We start from the raw sequence: 13,313 nt of genomic DNA on the forward strand, positions 1-13,313 counted from the left end.
TGGTTCATCGTATGAACCTAATCTCCATCTAATTGTCCTTAGTGTGTGACCCTATAGGTTCTTGTAACGTTGACAATGCCCCTAAACCTATTTAGGAGCATAAGTAATGAGCGGTATCTAGCAACACATCATTACAACCCAATGTTACAAAAATGTTGAGATCCAACATCACCTTTGTGACTACTAATTGTGACTCCTCACAAAATATGACAAGTGTCCTTCTATCCTAGACATCGAGATTGATCAATGTGAGGCATAGACCATGTCATCCTCTGATCAATCTAAATCCTGAACTCCAAGTAAACTCACTAAATCAAATGAGCTCAATATCTCATATTGACTCATTTGGGCATGGTCATGCACTTCGTGGTCTCACTCTATCAAGAATATCGATGTCGCTTCCATCATATAGGAGGGATAGATTCCATCTATATCACTCACATCCCTCTGCATAATTCGTTACATACCCAGTAATCGCCTTTATAGTCCACCCAGTTACGGGTGACGTTTGACGAAACCAAAGTACATAACTCCTTATGTAGGGATCCATGGTGACTTCAGGTCCAAGGACTAGTAGTCATGCTAATAGCCGCATGAGAAAGTATATGACACTCATATAACGATCCATGATACTTTCTCATGGCAGGTCATTCAGTATACATTCTCCAATGCATACCCATGTGTCAACTTGGTATTTCTATATCCATGACTTGTGAGATCAAGTCATCGAGTTGACCTACATGCTAGTCTTATTGCATTAATATTGTCCCTTGAATGTTAATACTCGACTAGGAATGATTAAGAGTAGTGTTCCCTATATCATCTCACTATCGATTCAACAAATCGATTGATATAGGTAATAACCTTCTACTCAAGGACGTTATTATACTTAGTTTATTTGGTACAAATACAAGTAAGTATAATAACCAAAAACCAAATGCCTTTATTTATATAGAATATGATACAACAAGTCCAAAATCCAATCATCTAATGATTGGCTCTAGGGCTTTAGCTAACACAGGAATCGCAAGAGGACAAAGGAGACAGGGGATAACATCATCCTCGAGACCTCTGCCGCCGACATGTAGCAGAGTTGGCGGCCGAGCCGTACACAGGATCATACGGTGGAAGCTTCCACCGTCACATCCGGGATATGCTCGGACGATTGCGGAATGGCGCTAGAGGTACTTTTCTGACACATGCTCGTTAAGGTATGTTTGGGGAAGCGTGCTTGCATCAGAAAGCGTGCCCGCGCTTCCCCGGGGTCCTATATAAGGATCCCAGACGTCAACGAAGGTATGCGCAAATCTCTACTGTAGCCACAGTTACGCTGCTTCTCTCGTTGCCTGACTTGAGCGTCGGAGGGCCGTCGCCGGGAAACCCCTCCCGGCTCAGTTTCTTTGTAGGTTCGCCGGAGATCTACACCACCAGTCGGAGATAGCAGAGCGTGCCACGTCCCCAGCATCCGTCGACTCAGCGCTCAGACAGGATCAAATTGGCGCCATTTGTGGGAACGCACCTGAATCCGAGCTGGGAAGATGGAAGAAGCTGGACGTCAACTTTTGGTAATGCTCTCTCCCGAAGAGCTCGAAGCACTAGTCCAAGCGCGAGCGGCGAAAATCGTGGAGCAGCAGCAGAAAGCTCAGGCCGAGCGAGCAGCGCAGCAGGCGACATCAGCCTCGTGGGGCCGAGCGCCTCCCGAAAACAGGAAGAAGCAGCTCTCAATATAGGGGCAAAACAAGGGGTCGACCGACACTCAGATTGGGGCGCCGCCCGCCTCGATATCTTTCCATCGGGCTCTGTTCCAGACGCCCTCGGAGGTAGCACAAGCCAATCAAGACAAGGGATCTTCATCGGACGAAGCACCCGTCCGGGACGTTAGAAAGGCAAAGGCGCCCCGAACGGACTCGTCACCCGAGCGGATCAACCGGCAGTTTTCAGACGCCATTCTTTGTGATCCACTGCCGAAGCACTATGCGCCCCCCTCAATCTGGGAGTACAACGGGGCAACCGACCCAGACGACCGTCTGGTTAAGTTCGACAGCACCGCCACTCTACATCAATACACAGATGGTGTGAAGTGCCGAGTGTTCCTCACCACGCTTTCGGGATCGGCGCATCGGTGGTTTCGGAGATTGCCGAACCGATCCATCACAAGTTTCAAGGAATTCCGAACGGCGTTCCTCCATCATTTTGCAAGCAGCAGGCGCCACCAGAAGACAACCCGGTGTATAGAGGCAAGGCGGTCGTCCCAGTCGAAGTCGGCGTAGAGTCCGTCCGGGTCCAGAACTATGACGAAAATAATTCCAAGCGGAGGCAGCTAGAATTAGACTTGATCGAAGAGGAGCGAGCCAAAGCGTCCGCCCGGCTGATGGCATACAGGCAGAGGATGAAGTAGAACTACAACCGCCGCGTGATTCCTCGCGCATTCCAGGTGGGCGACTTGGTCTGGAAGAAAGTAAAGCTGGTCGGAGACATAGGCAAGCTGGTGGCTCCCTGGGCGGGACCGTTCAAGGTCGTCGAGAAGCTCTGATCTAGAGCCTACTACTTGGAAGATGAAGATGGACGGCGACTGGATAGGCCATGGAGCGCAAACCACCTCCAGCCCTATCGGACCGGATGAAAGGTGCACCGATGTAACATATTTTCATGAATATTCTGTTCGGATGTATCTTTTGGCTGCAGGAATGAAAGTTATAAGAACAAAACAAAGGCACGATTATTGCACGCCCAGCAGTTATCTGTATGTAGACACGGTGAAGACTCCGTGCCGTTCGGCCGGGCTTATATTATACGCCCAGCAGTTATCTGTATGAAGACATGGCGAAGACCCCGTGCTGTTCGGCCGGACTTATATTATCCGAGCCAAATGCTCAATGATGAAGACCCCGTGCCATTTGGCCGGGCGTATATCATCCGAGCTATAAGCTCATTATTGAAGACCGTCGAGCTTCGACGTTAAACCCTAGAGTCGAACCAGCGACTATAAACCCCCCGGCCTGAAGACCGTCGAGCTCCGACGTTAAACCCTAGAGTCGAACCGGCGACTATAAACCCCCCGGCCTGAAGACCGTCGAGCTCCGACGTTAAACCCTAGAGTCGAACCGGTGACTATAAACCCCCCGGTCTGAAGACTGTCGAGCTCCGATGTTAAACCCTAGAGTCGAACCGGCGACTATAAACCCCCCGGCCTAAAGACCGTCGAGCTCCGACATTAAACCCTAGAGTCGAACCGGCGACTATAAACCCCCCGGCCTGAAGACCGTCGAGCTCCAACGTTAAACCCTAGATTCGAACCGGCGATTATAAACCCCCGGCCTGAAGACCGTCGAGCTCCGACGTTTAACCCTAGAGTCGAACCGACGACTATAAACCCCCCCCACCCTGAAGACCGTCGAGCTCCGACGTTAAAACCTAGAGTCGAATCGATGATTATAAACCCCCCGGCCTGAAGACCGTCGAGCTCCGACGTTAAACACTAGAGTCGAACCGGCGACTATAAACCCCCTTGCCTGAAGACCATCGAGCTCCGACGTTAATCCCTAGAGTCGAACCGGTGACTATAAACTCTCCAACCAGAAAAAGATAATAAAAAGGACGACTAGTGAGTTGAATGGACGAGCGGCCAAGTTCCCAAAGGTACTGCATGAACAATCTAACGATAACACCATTGAAAAAGGTGGGGGTGTTCAGACGAGCGGCCCAGTTAGCGAAAATACTTCGTGAAAAATTTCGTCAGATAACTAGGAAGGCAAGACGAGAAATGATTCACGAGAAGAAAAAGGGGAAGACGCGGACGACAGTAGTTTGCGTTCCGAGCGGAGGACACAAGTATTAACAGAGTAAGCTAACAAAAAGATGGCATATCCATTAAAATTTAGGCCCTCAGAGCCGATCGGAAGGGTTACAAAAAACGCTAAAGGAAATCATAAACGCTCCTCACTCTATGGGCTCGAAGATGGACTCCGGAACAGCTTCCAGCAGGCCGCCCATTGTTAGCTAGAGCCCTAGAGCCAATCATTTGATGATTGTATTTTAGACTTATTATATCATATTCTATATTAATAATGGCATTTGGTTTTTGGTTATTATACTTACTTATATTGGTGCCAAATAAACTAAGTATAATAACGTCCTTGAGTAGAAGGTTCTTACCTATATCAATCGGTTAGCTGAACCGATAGTGAGATGATATAGGGAACACTTCTCATAATCATTCCTAGTCGAGTATTAACATTCAGGGACGATGTTAATGCAATAAGACTAGCATGTAGGTCAACTCGATGACTTGATCTAACAAGTCATGGATATAGAGATATTAAGTTGACACATGGGTATACATTATAGAATGTATACTGAATGACCCGCTATGAGAAAGTATCATGGATCGTTATATGAGTGTCATATACTTTCTCATGTGACTATTAGTATGACTACTAGTCCTTAGACCTGAAGTCACCATGGTTCCCTACATAAGGAGTTATGTACTTTGGTTTCGTCAAACATCACCCGTAACTGGGTGGACTATAAAGGCGACTACTGGGTATGTAACAAATTATGCGGAGGGATGTGAGTGATGTAGATGGGATCTTTCCCTCCTATATGACGGGAGAGACATCGGTATTCCTGATAGAGTGAGACCACGAAGTGCTTGGCCATGCCCAAATGAGTCAATATGAGATATTGAGCTCATTTGATTTAGTGAGTCAACTTGGAGTTCAGGATTTAGATTGATCAGAGGATGACACGGTCTATGCCTCATATTGATCAATCTAGATGTCTAGGATAGAAGGGCACTTGTCATATATTGTGAGGAGTCACAATTAATAGTCACAAGGTGATGTTGGATCTCAACATTTCATGTAACTTTGGTAGCAATGATGTATTGCTAGATGCCGCTCATTGCTTATGTTTTTAAAGGAGTTTAGAAACATTACCAACGTTACAAGAACCTATTGGGTCACATACAAAGTACAAGTGGATGGAGATTAGGTTCATATGATGAACCAATTGGATTCGGATTGATTTAAATTAGACTTATTGAGTTAGACTCAATTAGATTCAATTGTTGAATGAGTCTAATTTAAATTTGATTCATTAAGTCAATTTATATTAATGAATTGAGATTCATTAGATTGAAATTGGCTTGAATCAAAAAATGAATTCAACTCAACATGGAAGAGATTTGGTCAATTTTGACTTGACCAAAATGGGAAGTTGAAACATCAAGTTTGACTTGATGTATTGCCACTTCATGGAGGATGACTCATCCTACATGGAAGTCACATCATCTCCACCTCATAAGGTGTGCCACCTCATGGAGGTTACACCTCCCATTTCAATTAATATGGCCGACCACATTAAATGGGGAGGTTACATGTGTGTGGTCGGCCATACTAATGGAAAAGGAGGTTTCATTTTGTGTCATTCAAGTGGTGTTGAATGCTTCTCCTTCCTCCTAGCTCTCTTCCTCCTTTCTCTTGCTGTTGCCGTGAGCTTTCATGGAGGGAGAAGGTGTATGAGTTGTGTTACAAGAAAAGGGTGAAGTGAAGGTCACAAAGGAGGGTACCTAGAGGATTAAGTGAAATCCCTTTTTCTTTCTCTCCTTTCTCCCCTTTTTAAACCCTACCCGAGAGCCCTAGAGAGTGCTAGCACACTTGGGTGCTCTCTTCTCCATCCTTGAGTGTTAGAGAACACCTCTTGTTCGTGTGGATATCACTAGAGAGTTGTCTACGTTGACAACTTCGAGATCCGGCGTACCGTTGGACGAGCGGGATTTGCGAGGGCACGCTTCGAAGGTAAAAATGTTTTTCCTTTGTAGATCGTAGTTTAAAACTCGTACTCGTGTTTTCGGAAAGTTTTCTTCGCACGAGATCCAATGGCTAGGGTGATTCGCGGTTTCCGCGAAGTGAAAACGCGGTTTTCGCGGCCCAAAAAACCCAACAGTGGTGTCAGAGCCATGTGCGAAGCGAGTACGAGTTTAGATTCATATTTTTATGAAAAATATGCATACTGTAACATTCTGTGAATTTCCTAATTTTTATGATTTTATGGGTATTTTTCTCGTAGAAGCGAAGCACAAGTGTTTTTACACTTGTAGGCTTCGACTACCGAGAAGAATTTTCCGAAACGGCAATGTTTCGACCTAAATCGTTTTGGGACAGCAGACTTAGGCGCTATAGGATCGCTTAGGAGAAACTCGCGATGGTTAGATCGTGGGTAGGGGTACTGCACCTAACCCCGCATGGGGATTTGCTCCGCGATTGCGCCCGTAATCTCTAATCGGGACCGCTGGGAAAACTTTACTCATAAAATCTATAAAATTATGAAAAAATTACAAAAAAGTATGAAAAGTATATAATTTTGAATTATATATTAATTTTGTGATAGTCATGGCCCAAAGACCCAATTTGATTGGACAATTTGTGTTGTAATTCATAATATGACCTGCGCGCCGTGATGTGATGTGCGTGTTGTATTTTATTTTATTTTTGGTTTATTTTTCGCGACCTGCGCGTCGTGCCTTTCTTTTATTCTGGTTGTAAATTAGATTTAGACTCGAATGTAACTCGAGTTTCAAAATTGTAATGTACAAAATTGGAGTTGTGGAAGGTCCACTCGAGACGGAGTTACGAGGAAGGCGCGAGCAACACAAGGTGGTCAAAAGGAAGGCGCTTGAGAAGTTGACCTTAGGTTGACCATCCGATCTTCTCATTGGCTTAAGAAGATCGTAGTAGGGCCATGACTAATCACAAAACTTAGTTAATTAATTGTGTATATGATGCATGTTTAATTAAGTAATTAATTAGTGCCTAGCGATTAAGATTAGATCTAAATCGTGCACAAAATGCACCCTTACTATTAGATTAGATCTACATCGTGTACAAGATGCACTCTATCGATTAGATTAGATCTACTTCGTGTATATGATACAACATCATTTAGATTAGATCTAAATCACGACAACTCAAAATGGCTACCATGCCGTGATACCTACCACTACCTCGATCGCATGATGTTGTTGAATCTGCCAAAGCAGAGCAACACATACTATCTTGGTAGGGTACGGAGGAACAATCTTGGTCCCGCCTATCAATGCATGGGCGAGTACAAACTCAATTAGATTGAGTATTCCTAGTTTACTCGGTTGGATCGAGTACAACTATAGGCATTCTTCCAATGGTTGGAAAGGTAGGAAAAAATAACGTTTATATTAATTCTCGGGCGTATTAGCCAAAGCTAACTCGAGTTTTAATATAAATGCGGATTTCATCCTATAAACAAGAGTTACATAGAGATGTAATTGGTAATCGTTACCTACCGATCATACTAAATCTTGGGCGTAATAGCCAAAGCTAACTCAAGGGTTAGTATGATGTGGATCTTGTCCCACATGAATTATAGAATTCAGTGGGAGCATCATTTAGTTAAAGGCCTAATTAAATGATTAAGAATATGATACTTATTTCTGCATTTATTTCTGTTGTAGAATTTCCATGACGTCGAATATGAACACCTTCTCTCTGCGATCTGTCCTTAAGAAGGACAAGCTCAACAGAGCAAATTTTCTGGACTGGTACAGGAACCTGAGAATAGTTCTCACCCAAGAACGTAAACTGTACGTTCTGGAGCAGCCCATTCCGGAGGCTCCTCCTACCACTGCCATGCAAGCAGACCGTGATGCTTACAAGAAGCATCAAGATGACGCATTAGATGTGTCCTGTCTTATGCTCGCGACCATGAACTCTGAGCTTCAGAAGCAACATGAGTTGATGGGCGCTTACGATATGGTTGAACATTTATGTCACCTATATCAAGGACAAGTAAGGCACTAGAAGAGGAACTCTAAAGAATACCTGGAAGATCTTAAGAAGAAGAGAAATAAGATTTCTACTTCAGGTATACATGTTATAGAAGTCAACCTCTCTATTTCTTCATCATGGGTATTAGATACCGGATGTGCTTCGCACATTTGTACTAATGTACAAGCGTTGAGGAATAGCAGGGCATTGACGAAGGGTGAGATAGACCTACGAGTAGGCAATGGAGCACGGGTTGCTGCTATTGCTGTAGGAACATACCATCTATCTCTTCCCTCTGGGCTTGTACTAGAATTAGATGATTGTTGTTATCTGCCTGCCTTGACTAAGAACATAATTTCAGTTTCTTGTTTGGACAAGAAAGGATTTTCGTTTATAATAAAGAACAAATGTTGTTCCGTCTATTTAAACGATATGTTCTATTGTAGTGCATCTCTGATAAACGGACTCTATATTCTAGATCTTGAGAGCCCTATCTATAACATAAATACCAAGAGGTTCAAGATAAATGACATAAACCAAACCTACCTCTGGCACTGTCGCTTAGGTCATATAAATGACAAGCGCTTATCCCAGCTCCATAAAGATGGTTTGCTGGACTCATTTGATTTAGAATCATATGAGATATGCGAGTCATGCCTACGAGGCAAGATGACCAAGACTCCCTTTAGTGGGCACAGTGAAAGAGCGACTGAATTGTTAGTACTCATACATAGTGATGTATGTGGCCCTTTCAATGTCGCTGCTAGAGGCAGTTATAGGTAATTCATCACGTTTACTGATGACTTCAGTAGATATGGTTATGTGTACTTGATGACACATAAGTCAGAATCCTTTGAAAGGTTCAAAGAATTCAAGAATGAAGTACAGAACCAGCTTGGCAAGAGTATTAAGATACTTTGATCAGATCGAGGTGGAGAATACCTTAGGCATGAGTTTCGTGACTACCTAGCTGAGTGTGGGATTCTATCCCAACTCACTCCTCCTGGTACACCACAGTGGAATGGTGTATCCGAAAGGAGGAATCGTACTCTATTAGATATGGTACGATCTATGATGAGTCACACAGATCTTCCGGCATACCTTTGGGGCTATGCTCTAGACACGACAGCTTTTATACTCAACTGAATTCCATCAAAGGCCGTGATAAAGACACCATATAGGATATGGACTGGGAGAGATGCCCAGGTGTCTTTCATGAGGATTTGGGGTTGTGAGGCTTACGTACGACGTCAAGTCTCAGACAAATTAGGACCCAAATCCGACAAGTGTTATTTCATTGGATATCCCAAGGAAACTAAGGGATATTACTTCTACATTCCCAGTCAGCACAAGGTAGTTGTGGCAGAGACTGAAAGGGACTTTGTTTATAGAAAGACTTGTGGGAGCGCGTTCGATCTTGAAGAAGTTCAAGATGCGAACAATAGCACTGATTCCTCGATGGAAGTTGAACTGGAACCACAAAGTGTTGTAGATGATGTTGTTCCACAAAGAGTTGAGGAGCAACAACCAGTTCAAGTAGACATACCTCTTCGTAGGTCTGATAGGGTACGTTGTCAGCCTGAGAGATACTCATTTCTCTTGTCTGACCACGATGATGTTGTGCTCATAGAGGATGAGCCTACCACCTATCAGGAAGCTGTGATGAGACCAGATTCCGAGAAATGGCTAGAAGCCATGAGATCCGAGATGGAATCCATGTACACCAACCAAGTATGGACTTTGGTTTATCCACCTGAAGGGGTAAAACCCATAGGGTGTAAGTGGGTCTTTAAGAGAAAGACTGACATGGATGGACTTATCTATAAGGGTCGCTTGGTAGCTAAAGGTTTTAAGCAGATTTATGGTATTGACTATGATAAAACCTTTTCTCCAGTAGCGATGTTTAAGTCCATTCGGATCATTCTTGCTATTGCAGCTTACCACGATTACGAGATCTGGCAGATGGATGTCAAAACTGCGTTTCTGAATGGAAACCTACTCGAGGATGTGTACATGACACAGCCTGAGGGTTTTGTCGATCCACAGCATACTAGTAGAGTATCCAAGCTGCATAGGTCCATTTATGGACTAAAGCAAGCTTCTCGGAGCTGGAATCTTCGATTCGATGATGCAATCAAACAGTTTGGTTTCATCAAGAACGAAGATGAACCTTGTGTCTACAAGAAGGTTGTAGGGGATATAGTTGTCTTCCTCATATTGTATGTGGATGACATACTACTCATTGGGAAGGACATCCCTATGCTTTAGTCTGTCAAGATCTGGCTAGGGAGTTGCTTCTCAATGAAGGACTTAGGTGAGGCATCCCGCATTCTAGGGATACAGATCTATAGAGATAGATCTAAGAGATTGCTTGGCCTAAGTCAGAGTATATACATTGACAAGGTACTCCTTCGGTTTGCCATGCAGAACTTCAATAAGGGATTTCTGCCGATGTCACATGGCGTGAGTCTTTCGAAGACTCAAGGTCCCTCTTCTAGAGAGGAGAGAGACCGCATGGATCAGATCCCTTATGCCTCAGCCATAGGATCGATCATGTACGCAATGCTATGTACTCGACCTGATGTCTCGTATGCTTTGAGCATGACGAGCAGATACCAGTCAGATCCAGGTGAAAGTCACTGGATAGCGGTTAAGAATATTCTTAAGTACTTAAGAAGGACTAAAGAATATTTCTTGATATATGGAGGCAATGATGAGCTAGCTGTAAAGGGTTACAGTGATGTTAGCTTCCAGATCGACCAGGATGACTATAGATCGCAGTCGGGGTTCGTATTTTGCATTAATGGTGGTGCTGTGAGCTGGAAGAGTTCGAAGCAGGACACAGTAGCTGATTCTACGACAGAGGCCGAGTGTATTGCTGTATCAGAGGCAGCAAAGGAGGCAGTTTGGATTCGTAAGTTCATCACTGAACTTGGGGTGGTTCCTAGCATTGCTGACCCTATTGAGCTCTATTGTGACAACAATGGAGCTATAGCACAGGCGAAGGAACCTCGCTCACACCAGCGGACCAAACACATACTACGGCGCTTCCATCTCATTCGAGAGATCATCGAGAGAGGAGATGTGAAGATTTGCAGAGTACCTACAGAGGCTAACATCGCAGATCCCTTGACAAAGGCTTTAGCACAGAGGAAGCATGATGGTGACACTAGGTCATTGGGCTTAGAGCCTACATTGATTGACACTAGTGCTAGTGGGAGATTGTTAGTTAGAGCCCTAGAGCCAATCATTTGATGATTGTATTTTAGAGTTATTGTATCATATTCTATATTAATAAAGGCATTTGGTTTTTGGTTATTATATTTACTTATATTGGTGCCAAATAAACTAAGTATAATAACGTCCTTGAGTAGACGGTTCTTACCTATATCAATCGGTTAGCTGAACCGATAGTGAGATGATATAGGGAACACTACTCTTAATCATTCCTAGTCGAGTATTAACATTCAGGGACAATGTTAATGTAATAAGACTAGCATGTAGGTCAACTCGATGACTTGATCTCACAAGTCATGGATATAGAGATATCAAGTTGACACATGGGTATACATTAGAGAATGTATACTGAATGACCCGCCATGAGAAAGTATCATGGATCGTTATATGAGTGTCATATACATTATCATGTGACTATTAGTATGACTACTAGTCCTTAGACCTGAAGTCACCATGGTTCCCTACATAAGGAGTTATGTACTTTGGTTTCGTCAAACGTCACCCGTAACTGGGTGGACTATAAAGGCGACTACTGGATATGTAACAAATTATGTGGAGGGATGTGAGTGATGTAGATGGGATCTATCCCTCCTATATGACGGGAGAGACATCGGTATTCCTGATAGAGTGAGACCACGAAGTGCATGGCCATGACCAAATGAGTCAATATGAGATATTGAGCTCATTTGATTTAGTGAGCCTACTTAGAGTTCTGCATTTAGATTGATCAGAGGATGACACGGTCTATGCCTCATATTGATCAATCTAGATGTCTAGGATAGAAGGACACTCGTCATATATTGTGAGGAGTCACAATTAATAGTCACAAGGTGATGTTGGATCTCAACATTTCTTGTAACTTGGGTAGCAATGATGTATTGCTAGATGCCGCTCATTGCTTATGTTTTGAAAGGAGTTTAGAAACATTGCCAACGTTACAAGAACCTATTGGGTCATACACGAAGAACAAGTGGCTGGAGATTAGGTTCATATGATGAACCAATTGGATTAGGTTCATATGATGAACCAATTGGATTCGGATTGATTTAAATTAGACTTATTGAGTTAGACTCAATTAGATTCAATTCTTGAATGAGTCTAATTTAAATTTGATTCATTAAGACAATTTACATTAATGAATTGAGATTCATTAGATTGAAATTGGCTTGAATCAAAGAATGAATTCAACTCAACATGGAAGAGATTTGGTCAATTTTGACTTGACCAAAATGGGAAGTTGAAACATCAAGTTTGACTTGATGTATTGCCACTTCATGGAGGATGACTCATCCTACATGGCAGCCACCTCATGAGGTGTACCACCTCATGAGGAGTGCCACCTCATGGAGGTTACACCTCCCATTCTATTTAATGTGGCCGGCCACATTAAATGGGGAGGTTACATGTGTGTGGCCGGCCACACTAATGGAAAAGGAGGTTTCATTTTGTGTCATTCAAGTGGTGTTGAATGCTTCTCCTTCCTCCTAGCTCTCTTCCTCCTTTCTCTTGCTGTTGTCGTGAGCTTTCATGGAGGGAGAAGGTGTATGAATTGTGTTCCAAGAAAAGGGTGAAGTGAAGGTCACAAAGGAGGGTACCTAGAGGATTATGTGAGATCCCTTTTTCTTTCTCTCCTTTCTCCCCTTTATAAATCCTACCCGAGAGCCCAAGGGAGTGCTAGCACACTTGGGTGCTCTCTTCTCCATCCTTGAGTGTTAGAGAACACCTCTTGTTCGTGTGGATATCACTAGAGAGTTGTCTACGTTGACAACTTCGAGATCTGGCGTACCGTTGGACGAGCGGGATTTGTGAGGGCACGCTTCGAAGGTAAAAATGTTTTTCCTTTGTAGATCTACTGTAGATCGTAGTTTAAAACTCGTACTGGTGTTTTCGGAAAGTTTTCTTCGCACGAGATCCAATGGCTATGGTGATTCGGGGTTTCCGCGACGCGAAAACACGGTTTTCGCGGCTCGAAAAACCCAACACCCATGTCTCGAGGAGGAATGGAGGTCTCCTCAGGGAGATGGCCCTTGGCCTTCAGGTAGACAGTGGTCGCCCGGATGGCCTCTTCGAAGGACAGAACTAGCCGATCGCTGAGCTTGTCACCAAATGCGTCCGATCGGAGGTAGTTCTGTTTCATCGCCTGGAAGCGGTCAGCTTCTCCGTCCTGGTATTCCTTGAGCGCCGCTCGGGAGGCGTCGAGAGCTCCTTGGAGATCTTGCTTATCTACCTGCAGTTTAGCTTCAGTGGCAGATCGGCTCTCTTTCTCAGCAGATA

This window comes from Zingiber officinale, chromosome 5B (assembly GCF_018446385.1).
Source record: "Zingiber officinale cultivar Zhangliang chromosome 5B, Zo_v1.1, whole genome shotgun sequence".
In the NCBI taxonomy this organism is placed as follows: domain Eukaryota; kingdom Viridiplantae; phylum Streptophyta; class Magnoliopsida; order Zingiberales; family Zingiberaceae; genus Zingiber; species Zingiber officinale.